Genomic DNA, 21,776 nt, shown 5'->3' with positions numbered 1-21,776 from the left:
CTAAAAAGGATTTTTACGAATATCTCCTTTTTCCATAAAAAATGAAGCCAAGGCATATATATGTTATTTTCACGCAAATTTCTTCAATTTATCCTACAAAGAAGTTAGAAGAGACGCAGCTTTAGGTTTGAGGTATGTTTTGTGATGATTTTGAAAAACGAAAGTTGGTTTATGCATATTAAATTGTATCTCATGAATTTATTTTAGTAGGTATGAAAATCTATGTAAAAACACAATCCAAGAAAATATCAAATATGACAAAAAGTACTCGTTTTATTTTCAAACATTTAAATATAAATATTTGAGTATATACTACAGTAAATATACTTTAAGCGAATGAAAAATTATTAAAAATTTATAACAATGTACTGTAAAAAAATGTTTTTTAATAAAAAAAGTTTTACTGATTGTTTCTCCAATAAAATTAAAACCGTCCGAAAAATTTGTTAAAATACTGTTAAGTTTTTACTACTAAGTTTTTAAAATATCATAAAATATAACCGTAAAATATAATCTTAAAATAAAACTGTTTCTAGATTTTTAAAATTCATGAAACTTACTATAACCATGAGGTAAAAAAAAGAATAATCATTAAAAATCATGCAGCCTATGTGAAGCAGTAATTATCATATATTTTCTAAAAATACAAATAAAAATAAATGTGATATACCTTTTTATGATATTAAAGTTCTTTGAGTGCACCTAGATTTTTGCCATTATCTAGATAAATGGTAAAAATAATCAACATAAATGTGTAAAAAGATCAACAAAAAATTCGAATTATTTTTACGTACTGTAACTTATTTTTAAAAAATAAACAACAAAAAGGAGAAATAATTGATTTGGAAATATACATGGACTTAACCATTTTTGAAAATAAGCTTCCTATATCGTCTTTTTAAAGATTTGCAAGGATTTTTTTATGAATCAAAACTATTTCATTTCGATTAACTGAATAAAAGCAGTAACTGTTATTAAATACAGCATAATGTAACGTTTCACAATAACAGTATTATAACTTAAATTTATTTTATGTACGTATTAATATTGTGATAAATATTTTATTTTACGACGATTTTTAATTTTTAATTAACACAATATAAATATAAAATAAATAATCTGCAAATTAAATACTCTACATTCAACGTATTAATGTCATGCAACAAATAATGTGTTTTCAGAGTGTGTTAGAGTAGGACTTTAAATAAGTACTGATTACTTGTAGTTCAAAGTTTCTCACACTCACACTCAAGACTGGAGTGAGTGGAGTGTAAACAACATAGATAAACATTACAAGACTCAAAGTAGCCCTGTTAAGAGATAATAGAGTATTAATTGCCTGGCGAATATATGTATACCATAAAGTGTAAAGTATCATTAAATGGGGAAGACTGTAAAGGATATCCGGTCAATCAGATGGTTCGCATCGGTGAATCTTTGTATCATTAAAATATTAATAATCGGATTAATTGAACGATGGAGCTTTGACGTTATTCTATCTCAAACCACGTTTGCAGGGGTTGATTCATAATTAATTCCTTTAGCTGTTCGTGTATTGTAGGACAGCGAAAATTTACTTTCTTCAAAAATTCATGGCAATATCCGTTTTTTTTAAAAATAAACATATAAAAGTATTTCTAGGGAAAAAAAAGCGTGTAAATCATATTGACGATGAACAAAAAAGGTTGGCAGGAAGATCGAATCAACAAGAGATTTATAATTGGATCAACCGATCAATGGCTTTGTGTATAATTCGTTAATGAATTGAACGTTTCACGTTTATTTTAAAAGGGGATAACGAGTGGAACATGATGAAACTAAAGCTGTAATTTTATTTCAGCCGGGATGTAGTAATACGCTGTAGGAGGGCAATGAAGTCAGCAGTGCTCTACCCTTACGGTGCGCTGCAGGGCGGAGGCTGCTGCCGGCTGCACGCCAAGCACGCTGCCTACTGTAGCGCCCTATATACTCTGGTAAGTTTACATTCTCTAGTAGAAACCTTTAGCACCAGTACGCAATAGGAGACAATGAATCCTGCAATGTCCACCATCAGACTTTTTGATGGAAGCCGCGATACGATCGAAAACCTCAGCAGAATGTACGTTTTACGGCAAAATAACGGTGAAAATTATGAATATTTACCTAAACCAGTCTGGCGTAGGTCTAGTGTGTTTTACGAAAATGCTTAAAATAGTACCTCATGATTTAAAATTCTATTTCATAGCTACTTAAATGCTTTTAAATGATGCCAGAAAATTAGTGAATTCTCGTGCATAGTATGAAATAAAGAATAACACAAAACACGGCCTCGTCAGTTTTCCCTAGCTAGTTTACAAGTACATGTATATCGTACCCGCCGTCGGTGAGCTGGTAGCGCTTTTCAAAATCAAGGGGTGTATTGTTGATTTCTGAAAAGCAACCTGAAAAATTCGTCGTGTAACTTGCGCAGTCATGCTCTCGTATTCAACATATTTTCAGTTCGCGTATACATAAAAACATTTTCATAGATACGTATACTATTCTTTGTGTTTTGGTCTTTATAATGTAACGAAATGAATGGAGAGGAAACGAATAAGTATAAAACTGATTGCGCAATAATTATCAAAATAAGGCAAAGCAGTATGCGAAAAAGAAATTGGAAAATAAATTAAACATAAAATAATTCAAAAATTAAAGTTACTTTGAATTAAATACATGCATAGATTTGTAAATTTTAAGCCATTGTTTTTGAATATTTTTTTGGATTATACTGCAGAAACTTATCTTTTTTAAATGTTTTAACCTCTATTGAAGGAAACACGTTTACTTTTACACGATTACAAAAACACAGTTGTTTGTTTATTTTTTAAATGGATGATTTGATCATATTAAATATATCATACAAACACATTTTATGATTTGATATTTTTTATGGTTGCGAAAAAAAAAATTAGAGGGAAATATGTGCAAATCAAGTAAAATAAAACATAAATCTCTTTCTTTATTAGTTTGGTAAACCCCAAAAACCGACATAACTTTTTTTAGTTACGTTCTTGCTTATTCTGGACACAGCGTATTTTATTACGTGTACGTTCAGCCACGACCTTTTGCATGGAAGCACTACAAATAGAAATTAAGTTTCAGCACTGGCAGCTTTTATCCCAAATCCTAAGCTTAACTAAAATATTAGAACAAGATTACTGTACCCTGAACCATTATTCAGTGCAACAAATCCGGCGGGTTTAACCTAAGTTTATTAAAATACTTAATCGGAAACAACGGCTTAGCTTCCTAAAATGGTGAATTAGTTGCAGTTGATGCCCAGGGATTCGGAAGCGAAATTTTCATCCCTTAGTTTAGCTTAAATGATTGATAAATAAATGTTGATACCATTTTCCTGATTTTAACCATAGAGTGTTTTGAGTTATTTATCGAAAATAATACTATGTCAAATCTGAACAGATTTTTATTTAATTTATTATATTATTTTTTGACATTTCATCAAAGATGAAGAAGAATATGGAAGTCTGGGCATTTACGGGGCTTACGACCGTCATAGGCTGGTTTGAGTGATCACTTTACACACGTGTAACATTCACCAATTCTACCCATTATTGACAACCACACTACTCAAATTCTTCGAAGTTCTATATATATGAACCAATTTAGAAACTTTGTATTTACTGTAAAGAATTTGAGTAGTGTGGTTGTCAATAATGGGTAGAATTGGTGAATGTTACACGTGTGTAAAGTGATCACTCAAACCAGCCTATGACGGTCGTAAGCCCCGTAAATGCCCAGACTTCCATATTCTTCTTCATCTTTGATGAAATGTCAAAAAATAATATGAAAATAACTCCTGTAATTGGAGATAATCCAGATTTTGTGAACAAGTATTTGGACACACTCAAAATGTTGTAATTTATTATATATAAATTTGTATATATATATATATATATATATATATATATATATATTTATAAATATATATATTTATATATATATATATATATATATATATATATATATATATATATATATATATATATATATATATATATATATATATATATTTATATATATATATATATATATATATATATATATATATATATATATATAATATATATATATATATATATATATATATATATATATATAAATATATATATATATATTATATATATATATATATATATATATATATATATATATATATATATATATATATATATATATATATATATATATATATATATATATATATATTTATATATATATATATATATATATATATACTTATATATATATATATATAAATATATATATACAATATATATATATATATATACATATATATATATATATATATATATATATATATATATATATATATATACATATATATACATATATATATATTTATATATATATATATATATATATATATATATATATATATATATATATATATATATATATATATATATATATATATATATATATATATATATATATATATATATATATATATATATATATATATATATATATATATATATATATATATATATATATATATATATATATATATATATATATATATATATATATATATATAATATATATATATATATATATATATATATATATATATATATATATATATATATGTATATAACCCAGAACTGATGATTTTAAATTAGATTTTATTCTTAACAAGCTAAACCAGGCCATGCGTAGCTGTGGTTCAGTCTAGTTAAATGGAAAAGAAAGAAGAGAAAAAACACACATTTCTAATGTTTAACTTTACGATGCTTGCCGGTTTAGTAGCTGACAAAAATTTATTTTAGTGGCTGACTACCATAAAAATTAATTAGAATTGTGTGTATTGATGTTGAGTTTAACATAATATGGCACTGCTGATTTAAGTAAAGAAGAACCGTCTAGTAGTATGTTTTAACCCGTCATAGTTATATAAAAGTATGCGCGTATTGCAATGATAAGTTGTGTTGAAATTTTAGATGTTTAATACATATTTTATTTTGGCTCGGGCAACATTCTTACATAAATATGTTTAAAATTAGTAACATTATAGACATTTCTAAAGAAACTTAACGATTTGATGACTATCATCATGTAAAAAATGATTAAAAAAAAAGTGGAAATAAATTACCAGGTTTCATTGGCACATCACACCAAATAAATTATCCACATATCTTGATAATAATAATTAAGTTAAGTTTTATGTTATTGTTTCAGAATATATCAGTACTCGTAGTTTTATTAAATATATGGAGGATGGGCGTAAACGTGAATAAGCGTAAACGTGAATAAGTATGGTGACTTAGAAGATGTATATTATGGTAAGTGTATATATTTATTAATTTATTTTAACTTAATGTACAGAAAAAAGTACTTTGGCGGGCTTATTGCAAACAACCAATATCTTCCCACCAACCAAAAACAGACAATATACTATTAGATTAAAACCAATATTCTTAGCTTTTCCACTTTATTTTTATTTGACCAGCGACCGGGTTTCGTCGATACCTAAAAAAGCTAAAAATATTGGTTTTGATCTAATAATATATTAAAATGCAATTCCATCACGAAGTGTCAGTGGATAATATAAATCTATTAAAAACAGGCAAGTGATATTGGTCAACACGTTTGATACCTTATATCTAGTGCTTGAACATAAAGTATACATAAGAAATCATAAAGTACAATTTAATGCTGTATTGATGAAGCAACTACTTAACATGAAATATTTATTAATTATTATTGATTTTAATATGCAAAGCAAAGAAAGAAGGCGTTTAGGGAAGCAGGTAGAGGAAAAACTAAGTAATGGGTGAAGTCTCCCTCCATGGTGTAATGGTTAGCGTGTTTAGCTACCGTAGTGGTGGTCCCGGGTTCGATTTCCAGGGAGGGGTGAAATAAATAAAAGTGATTATTTCACTTTAATAATAATAATAATGAATATTTATTTAATATTACCCTGGACTGGTCTCTGAAGCGCAGGAGTTATCACCTTGCCTTCGTGTAAGTAATGATCAAGATAACACTGCGTTAATACGATGGAGTGCCCGATGCACCATTAAGTGTGGATAAGAGTTAGAAGAAGAAGAATAATAATAATTAATTACACCGTTTGAGGCATCATATTGAATAATGGCAAAAATATAAAGTCTGTGTCTTAAATAAGTAAAGGGTTTTGGGTTCATAGATTTTGGCTGCTTGGAAGATATTGCTTTTTAGCAATTAACCTCGCCAATGTACTTATTATTTTCTGTACGTAAAGTTTAAAAAAATAAGATTTTTAAATTTTTTCACATTTTTTAAATAATAATCATGTTATGTTTCATTATAGGTGTACAAATAGCGTATATCGCTATAATAGGCACGCAGACCTTTATGGTAGGACTAAGTATCGTTCTCTTTTACGGTATATTTAAGGTAAGAGAAAACATTGTTTACCTGCATCTAAAAACTACCATTAATCATCAAGTACTGGTCATTAATACCTACCTTCCAGCTCAGGGGTTGTTCAGTTTTTTGCCGTCGATATTTCCCGAAATATATTCGTGTACGCCAGGGGTGCCAACGCGTCGAACACGTAACCATTACCAGTCGCCAGCCTGATGTACAATATGAAAAGCTTGCAGGAAATAAGCTTTGTCATGTTTTCAGTGCGTCCTCTGATTTGACTAAAAAAATAAATTAAAATGTATTCACAGTAACATTATTGGCATTGCAAATAAAAAAATGTGTGTATTAATTTCTTAATAGATTTGACGTTTAATTTGTAGAATTCCATTTTAATTAATATACTAAAGATTAAAATCAAACACTGATTTTTTGAGTCTATAAAATTGTATTTTATTGTTAGAAAACTACATAAAAATAAAATTTGTGACAACTTGTTATAGCATTTTCCAACGAATGTGAAGATTAAATGGACTGATGGTCCTTATATTGCTACACAATTCTAGGTACTTAAGTAATAGTTTTACATGTGTAGTAATAATAAAAAACAGTGTTTGATTTTAACATTTAATATATATATATACATATATATATATATATATATATATATATATATATATATATATATATATATATATATATATATATATATATATATATATATATATATATATTTATATATATATATATATATATATATAAATATATTAATATATATATATATATACATAAATATATATATATATATATATATATATATATATATATATATATATATATATATATATATATATATATATATATATATATATATATATATATATATTTATATATATATATATATATATATATATATATATATATATATATATATATATATATATATATATATATAAATATATATATACATGTTTCTTATATAATTATGAGAAGAAATCATTGTTTTCTATTTAATATTTAAAAAAAGAGATATGTTTGTTTTTTAAATTTATTATTTACACAATTATTTCTATTTCATACTATTTCTGTGAGCCTAAACGGCTTATTATTAGAAATAGGTATCAAATTGTGGTAAAGTGGGTTCGAACCGAGAAACTCTGACTTAAGAGTCTGCAACACTTACCACGCAACCACAACCCGACACATGTGTTAGTTATACCTATATTTATATCTCAATATAGACCAATAAGAATATGGAAGTCTGGGTATTAAATGAGCCTACAAACTGTAACATATTCTAATATGTAAGTAATAAGTAACAAAGGTTGAAAAATGTTTTAACATTTTGACACCTCAACACGGATGAAGAAGAAGAAGAAGGGCTTACGAACTATCATAGGCTGGTTTAATTGATCACTTTATACACGTATAACATTCAATATTCTATCCATGATTAAGAACCAGACTACTCAAATGTCAAAAATTGTAATTATGTTTCAATTGATATCTTCTTACACATGCTAGTTCTCGGCACCATCTGTGGTTGAGTTGAATAAGTTTAAAAAAATATTAGCAAAAACCTTAAAAATAAAATTTTGAAATGCCTCGAGAAAAAACCTTTTAAAAACCCCAAATTTGTGAACAAAGATTTGTACACACTGAAAATACGGTGAGCAATACCTATTTATACACCCAATATTATACATCCCTAGCGTTTATCAATGTTACCAAGTCGACGTATTAAATTAGTACCTCTCTATATTAAAATATGAGTGACGGTGTTAAAATAGCTTTACACCTGAAATTTTAATATGTTACCAAATTCTTGATTCCATCTCCATAGCTACTACTAACATGTCATACCTTTTTTATACATTCACGAGCTTATACGAGTTCGGATATGTAACCCTGAGTGCTCCGCCACTGTTGATATTCTTTTTTCCTACTATTCGTTTTCTTTCCCGTGTAGCAGGTACATCCTACATCCTGGACTCCTTCACTAATATCATCTGCATCTTGTCAAACATCTCCTATATCATATTATTTTTTGATATCTCATCTAAGATGAAGAAGAATATGAAAGTCTGGGCATTTACGGGGCTGACGAACGTCATAGACAGGTTAAAGTGATCACTTTACATACGTGTAACGTTCACCAATTCTACCCATTATTGACAACCACACCACTCACATTCTTAGAAGTTCTATATACATGAACCAATTCCGAAACATTGTTCTTGAATCACTAGAACTTCACTAGAGACATCTATTGGTGAAATGAAAAGAAACTTTTTATTGAGCTGAAACTCTTATATTAGTATGTGTGGTCCGAATCCTGGATTTTAATCACACACATCAGAAAAAATATGAAAATATAAAAAAATAATATGAAAACTAACTCCTTTAATTGGAGATAATCCAGATTTGTGAACAAGTATCTGGACTCACTCAAAATATTGTAAATCTCCTATATCCATGAAACTACGTTGCAGGATTGATCAGTTTACCTTTGTATAATTAACTATGACACCGTATTGATCAGTTGGGGTGTCGAATACACCATAAGGTGTGGATAGGAGTTTGAAGAATATTAATTAACTTAGATTAATATAGCGTTCAAAAATCTCTAGAGAGATTAAAGGTGATCTTAGAAAAAAAAGAAAGTCTAGAATTAACAGGGTTTACAACATGTAATCGGATTGTTTAAGTGATCACTTATTATACGTGTAACATACACCATTCTGCCCATGATTGGACAATTATATGCCTTTGTATATATGATTGACCGCAGATGCCGAGAAACGTTCTATCCTTCATGACCAAAATTAAAGTATTACGCATGTTAATATATAAAACATAATTGAAAAAAGCGTGTTTTTACATATCATAGTGTATAAAGTATGTTTGCTAAAATTTTAAAACTTTGGTTGAATTACTTTAAAAGATATACGGTTTTGAACAAACAAACATCTACATTTTTAATTATTTATATGAATTTAATAAATAAATATCCAAATAATTATTTATTAAAATTTTATTTTATAAGAAGAATTGATAAGAGACCCAATAATATTAATGAAGCTTGTTAACTAGTATCCTTCAAAAACATATTTTTTAAAAATTAACACGATCTTATAAATACAAAATCTGTCATAAACACTTTTATTTTTGTAGATAAGTTTTTAAATACGTTATTTCGAAGGTAAAAATGTTATTGGGAGATATTTTCGAAAATATCACGTGAAACTTCCCTTCTTGTCTAAAATAATTTCTGAAGGCTATATTGTCGCGGTGTGGCGCCCACGGTAATGTAAAATAAACGACATCAAAGTGTTATTAACCTGACCTGAAATAAATAACAAGGTGCTTTAATTTGTATCAAAAGAGAAGATAAATAATAGAAAGCGAGGAAAAAGAATGTTAAGTCTTTTCCAATCATTAATCATTATGAAATAAATCTGAATTAGTAAAATAAGGAATAAATTATATGCTCAAATTATAAAAAGGGTGTCTTCTGGCGTTTCTCATGTATGTGATTTCTCATAATCCAGGATTCGGACCTCACCTACAAATGAAAGAGTTTTTGCTCAATAAGAAAAGCTTCTTCATCTCACCAATAGATATCTCTAGTGAAATTCCTGAAGTGAAGTGATTCAAGTATAATGTTTCGAAATTGAATCATATGTATAGAACTTCTAAGAATTTGAGTAGGGTGGTTGTCAATCATGGGTAGAATTGGTGAATGTCATACGTGTGTAAAGTGATCACTTAAACCAGCCTATGATGGTCGTAAGCCCCATAAATGCCCAGACTTCCATACTCTTCTTCATCTATGTATGTTGAGGTGTCAAAAAATAATATAATGAGTATATTATTAAAATTGTTTAATAATAGAAATACGAGTATCATAAAAGAAATACGCATATATTTACTAACATTTTACGCTTTTTAATAAAAAGTTTAATTTATGAAAAATTTTATATTAAATTCGTGAAAAATTAATGAATTTTCAAAAGACTTTATTCATAAACATTTAAAGGCTGATAAACTGAGAGAAAATTAACCCTCAATCCCTTGAGGAAACGAAAATTTACATTTAACATGGCCTTCGTCCTTAGTTCAAAAATTGATCAACTCCATTTTTTTACGTTTTAAGCAATTACAAAAAAGTGAGAAATTGTATTGATTTTTTTTGATAATTATTTACTAAAATCATGGATGGATCGTGTTGTTCACAATCTTTGAATTATCCGGTTACTTAAATAAAATGCGTACATTGGTCACAAAATTATAGTTTTCTAAAAAAAACATCACAGATTTATGGTTTTGTAAAAAACAATAATATTTTTAAGGGAGAAATAGGCCGGTAATACATTGTGAATTAAAGAATTTTTACATCATAAAAAAATCCTAACTACGAATTTATTAATTAGTTGAGAAAAAACATTCAGATTTTACTTAAAAAGATTTGTTGCACAGTAAAAAGTTCAATAAGTTGCTTGATATTTATTTTTAAAACATTTTATTATATTTTTAAACTTTAAAAACGATCTTCTGAAAAATCAAGTTTTTTTTATATATAACGTTGCTGAAAAGAATTAGCGATATACGACTAGATGTATGGATGTTTAATAGAAGCGAAGAGTATATCTCGGGACAGAAGAGTGTGGCGTTGCATACTCTCTGCCTACCCCTGCGGAGAAACAGCGTGATGATATTAGTAGTAGTAGTACATGGACATACATCACCAATGCACTAATAATAACTCAGCTGATTATAATCCAGGATTCGGATCTCACATACTAATTTAAGAGTTTCAGCTTAATAAAAAGCTTCTTTACATCTCACCAATAGATGTCTCTAGTGAAGTTCTAGTGATTCAAGAACAAGGTTTCTAAATTGGTTCATATATACAGAACTTCCAAGAATTTGAGTAGTGTGGTTGTCAATAATGGGTAGAATTGGTGAATGTTACAAGTGTGTAAAGTGATCACTTAAACCAGCCTATGTCGGTCGTCAGCCCCGTAAATGCCCAGACTTCCATATTCTTCTTCATCTTTGATGAGATGTCAAAAATAATATGAAAATAACTCAGCTGTTGTAAAAATTTAAATATTAATTTTGTAAATATTTTATGGAGTTATCAGCTTTCGGAATTGACGGTGTATGCAAAATCTCAAAGGTAAAATGGTTAGGGAGGCTAAAATTTTAACTTAAGATAAAATCGCTTTTATATGAAACATTAAGTAACCTGTATGAATAATTAATCTCCCAGTTGAATTCTTTCATGCATAAATTGATGACCTCTAGCGTTTTTCACACTCTTTTTTCCTCACTTTTTATTTTGTGTAGTAGATAAAACTTACAGATTATAAATATTTTCTTTTGAAATTTCAAGTGACAAAATTTTCGTAATTAAATTTTCACAACCTACAGGTTTTTAGTAAATAGCTTAAAATGGAAATGTATTTGAAATGTTTTTAATTAAAAGCTTAGTGAAATTGTCACTTTATGATTTTTTTAAACCGGGATATTACTCAAGGGAAGAAGGATAAATGTAGACGGAATGCATTTGAAATACTATCTCTTAGACGAACGTATGGCAAAATTATGTATGCTAGATGTTCGAATGGTGAAACAAGGAAGGTATGCAAAGCTAAGATTATTATCATTATCGATGAAATTAAGAGAGGTGTGTTGAGATGGTTTGGACATGTGGAACGAATGAGTGAGGAAAGAACGGTAAAATAAATTTATGAGGCGAATGTAATTGGAAAAAGAAGCAGAGGAAGAGCAGGAAAAACTTGGCACGATCAGGTATGCCAAATACTTGAAAGTGGTCAGGTTAGGAGTCGTAACAATCGGCGGGTATGTATGAGTAGATGCATAAAGATGGAAGAGGCGAAGAATGTTTGCAAAGACAGAGTGGTGTGGCGTTTTAATCTCTCTGCCTACTCCTGCGGGGAAGTGGCGTGATGGTTAGTTAGTTACATGTACACTCTGCATAAAATTTCGTATAAAAGGCTAAATTTTAAAATTTTAAAGTGCACAATGAATTTGTCAAACAATTTTTTGCTTTTGTTTTATTGAAGTGGCTCATAAAATATATATTTTTCTAGTAAAACGCGAGCATCGTGTTCCACGGCATTTAAAACGATATGTTTCATGTTTGACGACGTAAAACGATAAAGCCTTATTTAAATTGATTTATGAGTAAACACTTAAATTGCTTGTCAGAACTACGAGAATTTATTTATGCCTTACTTTAAATGAATTTGTTCACAAAAATGTGCTCTATGTGTCCAGACTTCCATATTTTTCGTTCTCATGAAATTTTTCAATTTCTGATGATCAATCCGTAATATATCTTAGTGTTTATCAGCATGTGTGTAAAATGTTTTAAATATCCTCTTAATATTGTTGAAGGCATTACATCTTCGATCGACTGCCTAATTATCGTATTAATATTTGTGAAAAAAAATAAGGTGAGGAACAGTTTTATCCAGATTTTCTAAGGGTACATGTGTTCTCTTACACCTGTACCTTTTACCGTTTAACTTTTTACAGTGCATCGAGAATTATATATTTATTTTAATAAAAAGAATAAATGTAGTAAAATATTTAAATTATGCTTTACCATAGTTTTTTTCTAGTTTACCAAACAAAGTCATGATGAACCTCATTAAAAATTTATTGCTCTTGAACTCAATGTTTACAATTTAGTTAAAAGTAACGATAATATTTGCAGACACTAAAAACGTTGTTCTGCACAATTTGTGCAAACGCCAATACGACTGTAAGTCAAGAGAGCAACAATATTTATTGGATATTATATGCAAAAAATGTATACATAATTACATTTAATTAATGTTTTATTTTTTCAGGAAAAGTCGCCATTAGTGGTACCATGGATAATAGGTTGTATAACATTTATGGCTTTAGAAGCCATGGCTATGGTATATTCAAATGTATTAAGAGATCACGTTAATAGGGTACGTTCACATGTTTTTATGTTTTTTACAATCAATTTAAGAATAATAATTTCTGTTTTTGTAAACTTATTGGTTTATTAACCAAAGAAAAAACACTACCTAGTAAAATTATGATCGCATGTTTTTATTGTCTTATTGTAACTTACATCATTTTATTTCTTAAAAAGAGGTTTATATTTATATGTATAAAAAAAATAGCCTTATTTTTTGCGTAATAAACTCATACTATCCCAAAATACATATGTAAAAAAACGTTCAAGTGCAGAACAGCTTTTATATAACTATTAAAAACTGAAATTATCATATGCATTGCATTAACATATTTCAGTTATTTTTCAGTCTTTTTTATATTTTTATAACAAAATAGTTATGTGCTTTATCTTTTGATAGAAGTCAGTATTTATTAAAAAAATAAAAAAAATACTTTTTAATATACTAGTATAATATAAACCAAAAGGAATTTGTTATTTAAATGCTATAATTTATATAGTAAACATAATTTTTCTTTCATTGCGTTTCGATATTCAGGAATACGATTTAGCACTTATGTTAACAAGTACTTAAACGATAAAACTTCTCCTTGAAGTGAAGTCATTAATTTCAATTCTCGATAAAACTCATTTTTTTTCTCCATTAACATGAAAAATAATGTACATAATTAAGGGTTTCGTGTTATAATATTTTTCTTAGATCGTATCGGGAATTATTTATTGTACCCAAGTAACAAATTTATTTCGTGTTCTCTAAAAATGTAGATTGTACGCTGCGTTTAAAAAATACATATTATTTTAAATTGATAAAAAAAAACCAACTAGAATATTAGTTCATTACATATATGGTCAGAAATATTGAAAAAAGTAATGTGACATATACGAGTACATAAGTGGTTCTGTTTTTTTTTAAAGAATTATTTTACATATGTACATGTATTTTAACCATATAGCTAGGTAATAATTTCATATCAACACTCATTTTCCTTAAATCAAGGTTAAAAAGATTTTTTACTAAAATTACGCCCGACACATTTTTTTGGCTTTTATTATTATGACAGCTGCCGTCTCGTGGTTAGGTAGTCGCTCGACTGCAAAACGGCGTCGCGGGTTCGATTCCCGCCGATGGCAGAATCAATTCACAAATATTTATTTTCAACTAGTATGGGTGTTGACGATTATTTTAATACATTGTACTTAAAAATATTTTTTTCGTGACCTTGATCGAAAAATTATTTTTCCAATTTCCTGGCCTAATAGTAATAAACGAATTCAATAACTTTTATTCTATAAGTTCCGTTATAACACTGGTAAGTTTTAGGCGAAACCGAACTATGTTTGAGATATTTCAGCGAAAAATTGTTGCAAAGAGTTTTCCCAGAAAAGTATTATGTTCGTGCAAGTTTAATTCCCTATATCGTTTTCCTACAGGATGGTGAAAGTTTTCAAAGTTTTAGAACTTTCGGGCGTAGTTAAAGAAATTATTCACCAACCACTTAAATGCTTCGAAATATGAGATCGAATGTTAATGGAGAATAATTATAAAAAATATGAATATTTACATATTTACATATTTGAAATTAATTTTGGGAGAATTTTTTTTCTTCAATGTCTTAAGTTAGGTTATACCGTGTAACGATACAGATAGAAAGCCACATTAGTTGGAATCAATTAAAAATCAACTACTTTGAAATTTTATTCTATACATTTTCGCATATACAATTATTAAAAATGTTTTTATTTTACAGCATTTTGACACCGTTTGTAAGGCTGAGGTCTGTTTCTTTCTATCGAGAGCATTTCTTAATGTAAGTATATTTTGGGTATTTATTTTTCCGATAAAATATCATTAGAAAACGTAGAATTTTTCAGAATATTGGTCGAATGGTTTACATAAAGAATTATACAAAAATGATACATTTAAACATATTGTCTAAATATGTCTTTTTAATCCCATGAGAGTTCAGATAATAAACACATACTCATATGTAATATGTCAATACATGTATACAATTATACATATGTTGGCCTTAGGGACTGAAGCATTACATTACGCATTCCACATATACATGCGATGCATATGTGTTGGTAAATGTGTATACCAAATCTTTAGGTTTACCAACGTTTACCAAGAAGCAGACACAAAAATACGTAGCAAATGAAAGAGTTTTTGCATTTCTGCATTTCTGCATTAAAAAGTTTTTTCATCTTATCAAAGATGTCCTTGGTGACATTTTGGTTAATTAAAACAGTGTGTTTCGAATTCAATCAATATACTTAGAAATTTCGAGAAATTGAGTAGCGTGGTTGTCAATCAAAGGTAGAATTGGTGAATATTACACGTGTGTAAAGTGATTACTTAAACCAGCCCCTGACGGTTGTAAGCCCATAAATGCTTAGACTTCCATATTCTTCACAACATTTTAAGTGTATACAAACACTTGTTCACAAATCTAAAATATCTACAATTATAGGAGTTATTTTTTATATTGTTTTTTGACATATTCTTCTACGTCTACGTTGAAATGTCAAAAAATAATATGTAACAACACTTATTTTATTTGTGAACGTGTCACTTATTTTATAGAAAATTGTTATTTAAATCACATTTTACATTTTAAAATCCTAGCGAAGACGTTTTATCAGTCATCTCACGCCCTATTAAGTGATGGATTACACATATTGAATTATATATTCTACAATTTTACTTGTTTACATTCAGATGTAACTTGATATATTTCTGTAAATGCCTATAAGGCATCTGCGTAGAGTCTTTTCACGAATAGTAATTAGATAAATTTCACTCATTATCGCAGAATTGTAGAATATCACTTTACGCAATTCCAGGAAAATTTCACGTTATTTTCTCTATAGTATGGTATATATTTTCTTTGATCATATCTGAGGAGTATAACAAAAGTTTGCGATAAAATGGATGTTATGAACTCAACAAGAAATTAGATACAAAGATTAAAAAAAAATTCAAATTAATTTTTCTCAATTACATAAAATCTGATACAACATTTTGAGTGTGTCTTAATCCTTGTTCACAAGTCTGGGTTTCTCCATTTATTTTTATATTTTGAAATCTCAACATAAATGTAGAAGAATATGGATGTCTAGGTATTTACAGAGCTTATGACATAATATAGACTGATAAGGTGATCACTTTATACATGAGTAACATTCACCTTTCCACCCACGATTGACAACCACACTACTGAAATGTTGTAAGTCACATATATATGATTAATCTCATGACGTTCCATGATTGAGTTCACATCACTCATCTATGATAGGATCATGACAGATCATAAACCTTGTAAATACCTATATTTATATTCTTCTTGATCTATGTTGGAAATGTCACAATGTTAGATTTTTTTATCCTACGAACTTATTGAGTAATGTGTTATCTATTGTTTTTGGGTAATCTATTATTCAGTTCTGTTGGTTAATTAATTAAATGAAATGAAAGCAAATCGCTTAATTTATTAATTAATATATACATTCCCAGGGGGGGGTCAAATAAATATTAGTGATTTTTTCACTGTAATATTTATTCAATATTACCCTGGACTGGTACCTGAAGCGGAGGGCTGATCACCTTTCCTTCATGTGTAAACGATCAAGATAACACTGCGTTTATATGAAGCAGTGCCCTATGCACCATTGGGGTGCGGATAAGGGTTTTATTATTTATTATTGTTATTATATACAAAACAAAGTTACATTTCATACATTAAAAACATAAATTAAAAAGTGAGCAAGAAAAGCTCTTGTTAAACCTCAGACACATGGAACAGATCAATATTTGGCAGGGTATTGTTTAGCAAAGCAGTAACTCGTTCTACAAGTATAACCATTGGCGGGTTAGTCCTGTATGTAGGAATGTGAAACAATCTATGCCGACGCTGTCTTAGGTAACTTATTGGGGACATACAGACAAATGCTCCGGATAATTTCAGGATTATTGATCATACCGCGCGACAATCGATAAAAATGCGTAATCAAATACACATTCCATCAAGTCTCTAAACTATTGTAGCCATGCATCCTTGGAGAAACGTGGTCAAGTAATCTATTGTTTTAGATGGGTTTTATATTATAATTAGTTCATTCTGTTTTGATAAATATTTCTACGCCAACTACTCGTGAAAATATACAGGTGTGGTGTCACTACGTTATTTTACAACGTTATATGAGAAACTGAAATAATACTCTCCGATATTTACATTTTTCTGGCGTAGATAAAACCCTTCGAAGTTTATTATATCGTAAAGTTTTCCTTCCTTATTTATATTTGACGGTAAAAGTTTTCGCCTCGCCTCGAGACTGGAATATGTCAGACGATGCAAGATAGGTGATTCACGAGCTTTACACTGGGTGGTTTTCATATTGGGAGCATTCACTATTATTTAATTAGAAAAAATATTTTACCTGACATATCCCAAACAAATATCACCAATTATTTATCCTGATAATTGTTTCAAAATAATCCTGATAATTGTTTCAAAATAAATGTGTTGAAATAAAAATAAGAGATTGCATTTTCAATACAATGTTTGTGAAAAGATAAAAAAGTTCAAATGCAAATCAGAGATCGCATTTTTAATATAAAATTTGTGAAGAGATGAAACAGTAAGATTGGGAATATCACAGTACGCAATATAAATTCAGGATAAAAAACATTAACATAATTTGAAATGAGATATACTTAAATATTAAAAAATTGAAACCCCCTGTTTTTATGGAATAATTAATGTTTTAAATTTTTGCACTACATGTAATCAAACATCAAGTTAAATTTTCAACTTTTCGAAACTGATTTGTTTTTTTGATGTTATTATTATTTTTTTTTGTAAACCTTATCCGTACTCAATGTTGCATAGGGTACTGGTAAAGAAAAAAATATTATTTTGATAGTTAAATACATGAAGCAATGGTGATCAGTCATGCACTTAAAGCACCAGTACAGGGTGATATCAAATAAATATGAGAGTGAAAAATCAATTGTATTTATTTTGAAACCCCTGGGTATCTAATCCGGGATCTCTCTGACGGTAGCCACTAAAATCATGACATACAAAAACGGCATTAAATTATTAATTTATATTGCCAGAATCTAGAAAATTATTAAAAGCTTTAAAAATAAAGTATTCGTGTATTAAAGTAACTCGAGTTTGTTTACAACCCCGAGTGCTTTAGCGTTTCAACTATTCTCTTTTCCTATTTCTTATGCTTCCTCCACTACTTCCCATATGGCAGTAATTTCATTCTCTCTTAGCTACTTTACTTACATTACTTGTATCCCTTTAAATTTCATCCACCCCTAGATACTAAAACCTTCAAAAGATAAATGATCACCTTTTCTTAATATAATAAAAGATCAAGTAAAACGTCTGACAATTTTGGGGGGTTCCACATGCACAATTGGGTATGGATAGATAGTTATGTCGCATAGAATGGGCTTAAATACGATGTTTTAAAAAGAAAAATGTTAAAATTATATTATTTATTAACAAATACATTAGTCGACGTAAATGTTTTATTTGGGGCGATCCTTGCTTGATGGTCATATACTGTAAGAAGAAGGTATTGGACAGTAATGTTTTCTCGCTGCAAAACTTGTATTATACGAGTATATAAATTCTGTATTCCTGTAAGAACTTGACGGTAATATTCAACAACGATACAAGTACCCACCCGCATTACGGAACAAGAAAATGTTCAAATTTGTTAATTTTTCCTTTTGTTGTTGTTTTATAAGTAACTGGGAAAGCAAATACTTCTAGATGAGATTATTTGTTTGGAAAAAAAAACATTATTTGCGTACACTGAAATGTAGAACAGGTATTTATACTCGTACACCGGTGAGCGTTTTTATTATAAACAATAAAATTGTAGTACAAAATGTACAATCATTTAATTTTTATATGGGGTAGGGAATTTTTCATAATATCAAACTTTGTGAATTTTCATTTCATACCTTACAAAATAACTAGATGTTTTCCAGTTAATACCGGCTAAAATATAACTAAATAAAAAAATTAAAAAGTAATTTCGTAAGTTTTTACGATATCTTTTGATTGCAAAATGTAAAAAATGATAAATTCAGTTTCGAGACATTCATGTCAACTTTTAAACTTATAAAATATTAAATAAAACCCGTTTATTTAAAATGAAATATTGAATAAATTTTTATCATTAAATTATAAGTCATTGCATAATATGTGTTTTCATGTTTTATTTTTTAGGTGGACTAAAATAAACTGGTTTTATTGTAATAAAAATATATCAGCGTATAACTTTATTAGTAAATTATACTTTTTCGCTTCAGTAAAAACGTTTTTAATAGGTTATTCCCAACAGAACAAGACTACATACCTTTTTGTATTCGTATTCGCCCATATCCAGGACTAATAGTTTGAAAAACGTTTAACGTTTAGGGAATGTATGTAGTTACTATAATATTTTATCCATGCATGGTGATATTTTTTATCGTTCATACAACATGTTTGAAAAAGATAATAAAACAATCATGGATGATTTATTCAGCGCCATTTCCTTAAAGTACTCTCTCAAGGGCGCTTTAATTAAATTGTAATTATTTAGATTCTTAATAATTACACCTCAGGTACTTATTTTAATATTGTATGGCTAATTTTAAATATTTTTTAACATACTATTATTTAAAAAATAAGTGTCACTGTACTATTAAATTAACTATTGAAATTAAATAATAATTATAAAATGTGAGACAAAAGTATATTGATTATTTTAAAATGAATTTATTTATTAAATTTCACATTGCATAAAATATACATACGTTTATTACATTGGCGGGTTCATAGAAGCGGGTCCAAGAAGTAATTTTTTTGTAACCAATCAAAAGGGTTAAACTTAATTGAACATACTAATTTGATTTTTAATGGTCTTTCAATAGAATCTATTCAATAGAATCTATTCGATATATTTAATCATTCTTCATAGTTTTTTTTACGTTGTGGTTTAAATTACTTTGATGTTGAATAACATTAACATGTTGTTGAAGAATAACAGTAAAATGTCATGAATAACAGTAAAAATCGTTTGTATATTTTCTTATTTATTCTGATTTGTAAATTACTGATTTTCTTTATAACACATAGCTCACTCCTTTCTAGAACGTCATATATCAAAAAACTTGATTTTTCAGGAGATCGTTTATAAAATTTAAAAATATAATACAACGTTTATCAAATAAATATCAAACCACTTTTTGAACTTTTTAATGTGCAACAGATCTTTTTAGGTAAAATCTGAATGTTTTTTCTCCATTTGAAGAATATTTAGCATATAAAAAAAAAAAATAAATAACACCTTTTCTTCAAAATGCAAAAACAACACTTTCTACCCTGTAGCGGGTAAAAATTAAGTTAAAAATATGCCACTTTTGCTGGGATATAGTAAATTTTTTGGGTGCTCCGAAAACATGCACAAAGAAAAATTGACGATTTTTTAAATATTACGTTGTTGAAAGGTAGATATGTGAGTGATACATGTTATTTTACTGTAGGCTGTGGCTATTTGGGGGGTGATGAGATTCTACCATCTTCTCAAGGCTGGCGTGACTTGGAAGGGACCCGAAGCCATCGAGCTATGATGTATGCCTGACTTCTTGAAGGATCCTCTGGACGATCCACCGTTGGAAGATGAGTCCTTACTTGTCGGATATGATAGCAACTCTGAAATCAGTGCTCCGGAATCCGTTTAAACAGTGAATCGCCAAACATTGATTACTTGTGGAAAGTAAATACCATATTGTTGACTAAAATTAAATATTGCTGTGGGATGCTGTGGAATGTAAGGCGATGAAGAGGAATTAGTTCAATAGTGACTAGCAAATTTTTTTAAACAAACATTCTAATTTAAAATTCACTTCAACCAATTTTATTTGTCATAAGTTATTTTAGAAATACCGTAGTTTTGAGTTCACATGTAATTATTTGAGGTTCTTCACTAATTTGATTACTGTCAAGTGCTTTCTTGAGCCATTCTTGGGTAAGATTGAGCAAAATGAATTTATTTCATTAGAAGTTTTTTTACTACCCTTAAAAGCTAAGGTTTGTAAAGAAAGGAAAATCTTATAATAACAAACATTTATCATAAATTTGAAAATAAAACGTATTTTCAAAAATCTCTCTAAATAAAGAAACAAATGATGTATCCGATTTTTTTTTGCAAACATGTCTTTCTAAATATGCAGTCATTAAATTTCAAATCTGTAACTTCATTTTATGTTTGTGCTCATGAAAGATAAAAAGGTGGAATGAATGAATTTTTTAAAGATATTCTTTTGCAGCTTTTATTAAACAAATAATGTTCAATATTACCTAAAGGT

General features: G+C 28.2%; 1 pseudogene across 1 annotated transcript; it reads left to right on the top strand.

Moving 5' to 3' along the window:
- The first annotated feature begins 9 nt into the window (after window positions 1-9).
- Window positions 10-21,163, top strand: LOC148302826 (uncharacterized; annotated as a pseudogene). Its single transcript, XR_015838573.1, has 7 exons — window positions 10-132; window positions 1,841-1,973; window positions 5,242-5,345; window positions 6,356-6,441; window positions 13,296-13,403; window positions 15,142-15,201; window positions 20,952-21,163. The product of XR_015838573.1 is annotated as an uncharacterized LOC148302826 (transcript).
- The last annotated feature ends 613 nt before the right edge of the window (window positions 21,164-21,776 follow it).

The sequence above is a fragment of the Brachycentrus maculatus genome, unplaced genomic scaffold, assembly GCF_059751285.1.
Source record: "Brachycentrus maculatus isolate JH-2025_06_01 unplaced genomic scaffold, ASM5975128v1 h1tg000405l, whole genome shotgun sequence".
In the NCBI taxonomy this organism is placed as follows: Eukaryota; Metazoa; Arthropoda; class Insecta; order Trichoptera; family Brachycentridae; genus Brachycentrus; species Brachycentrus maculatus.
This window is presented reverse-complemented; position numbering and strand designations above follow the sequence as displayed.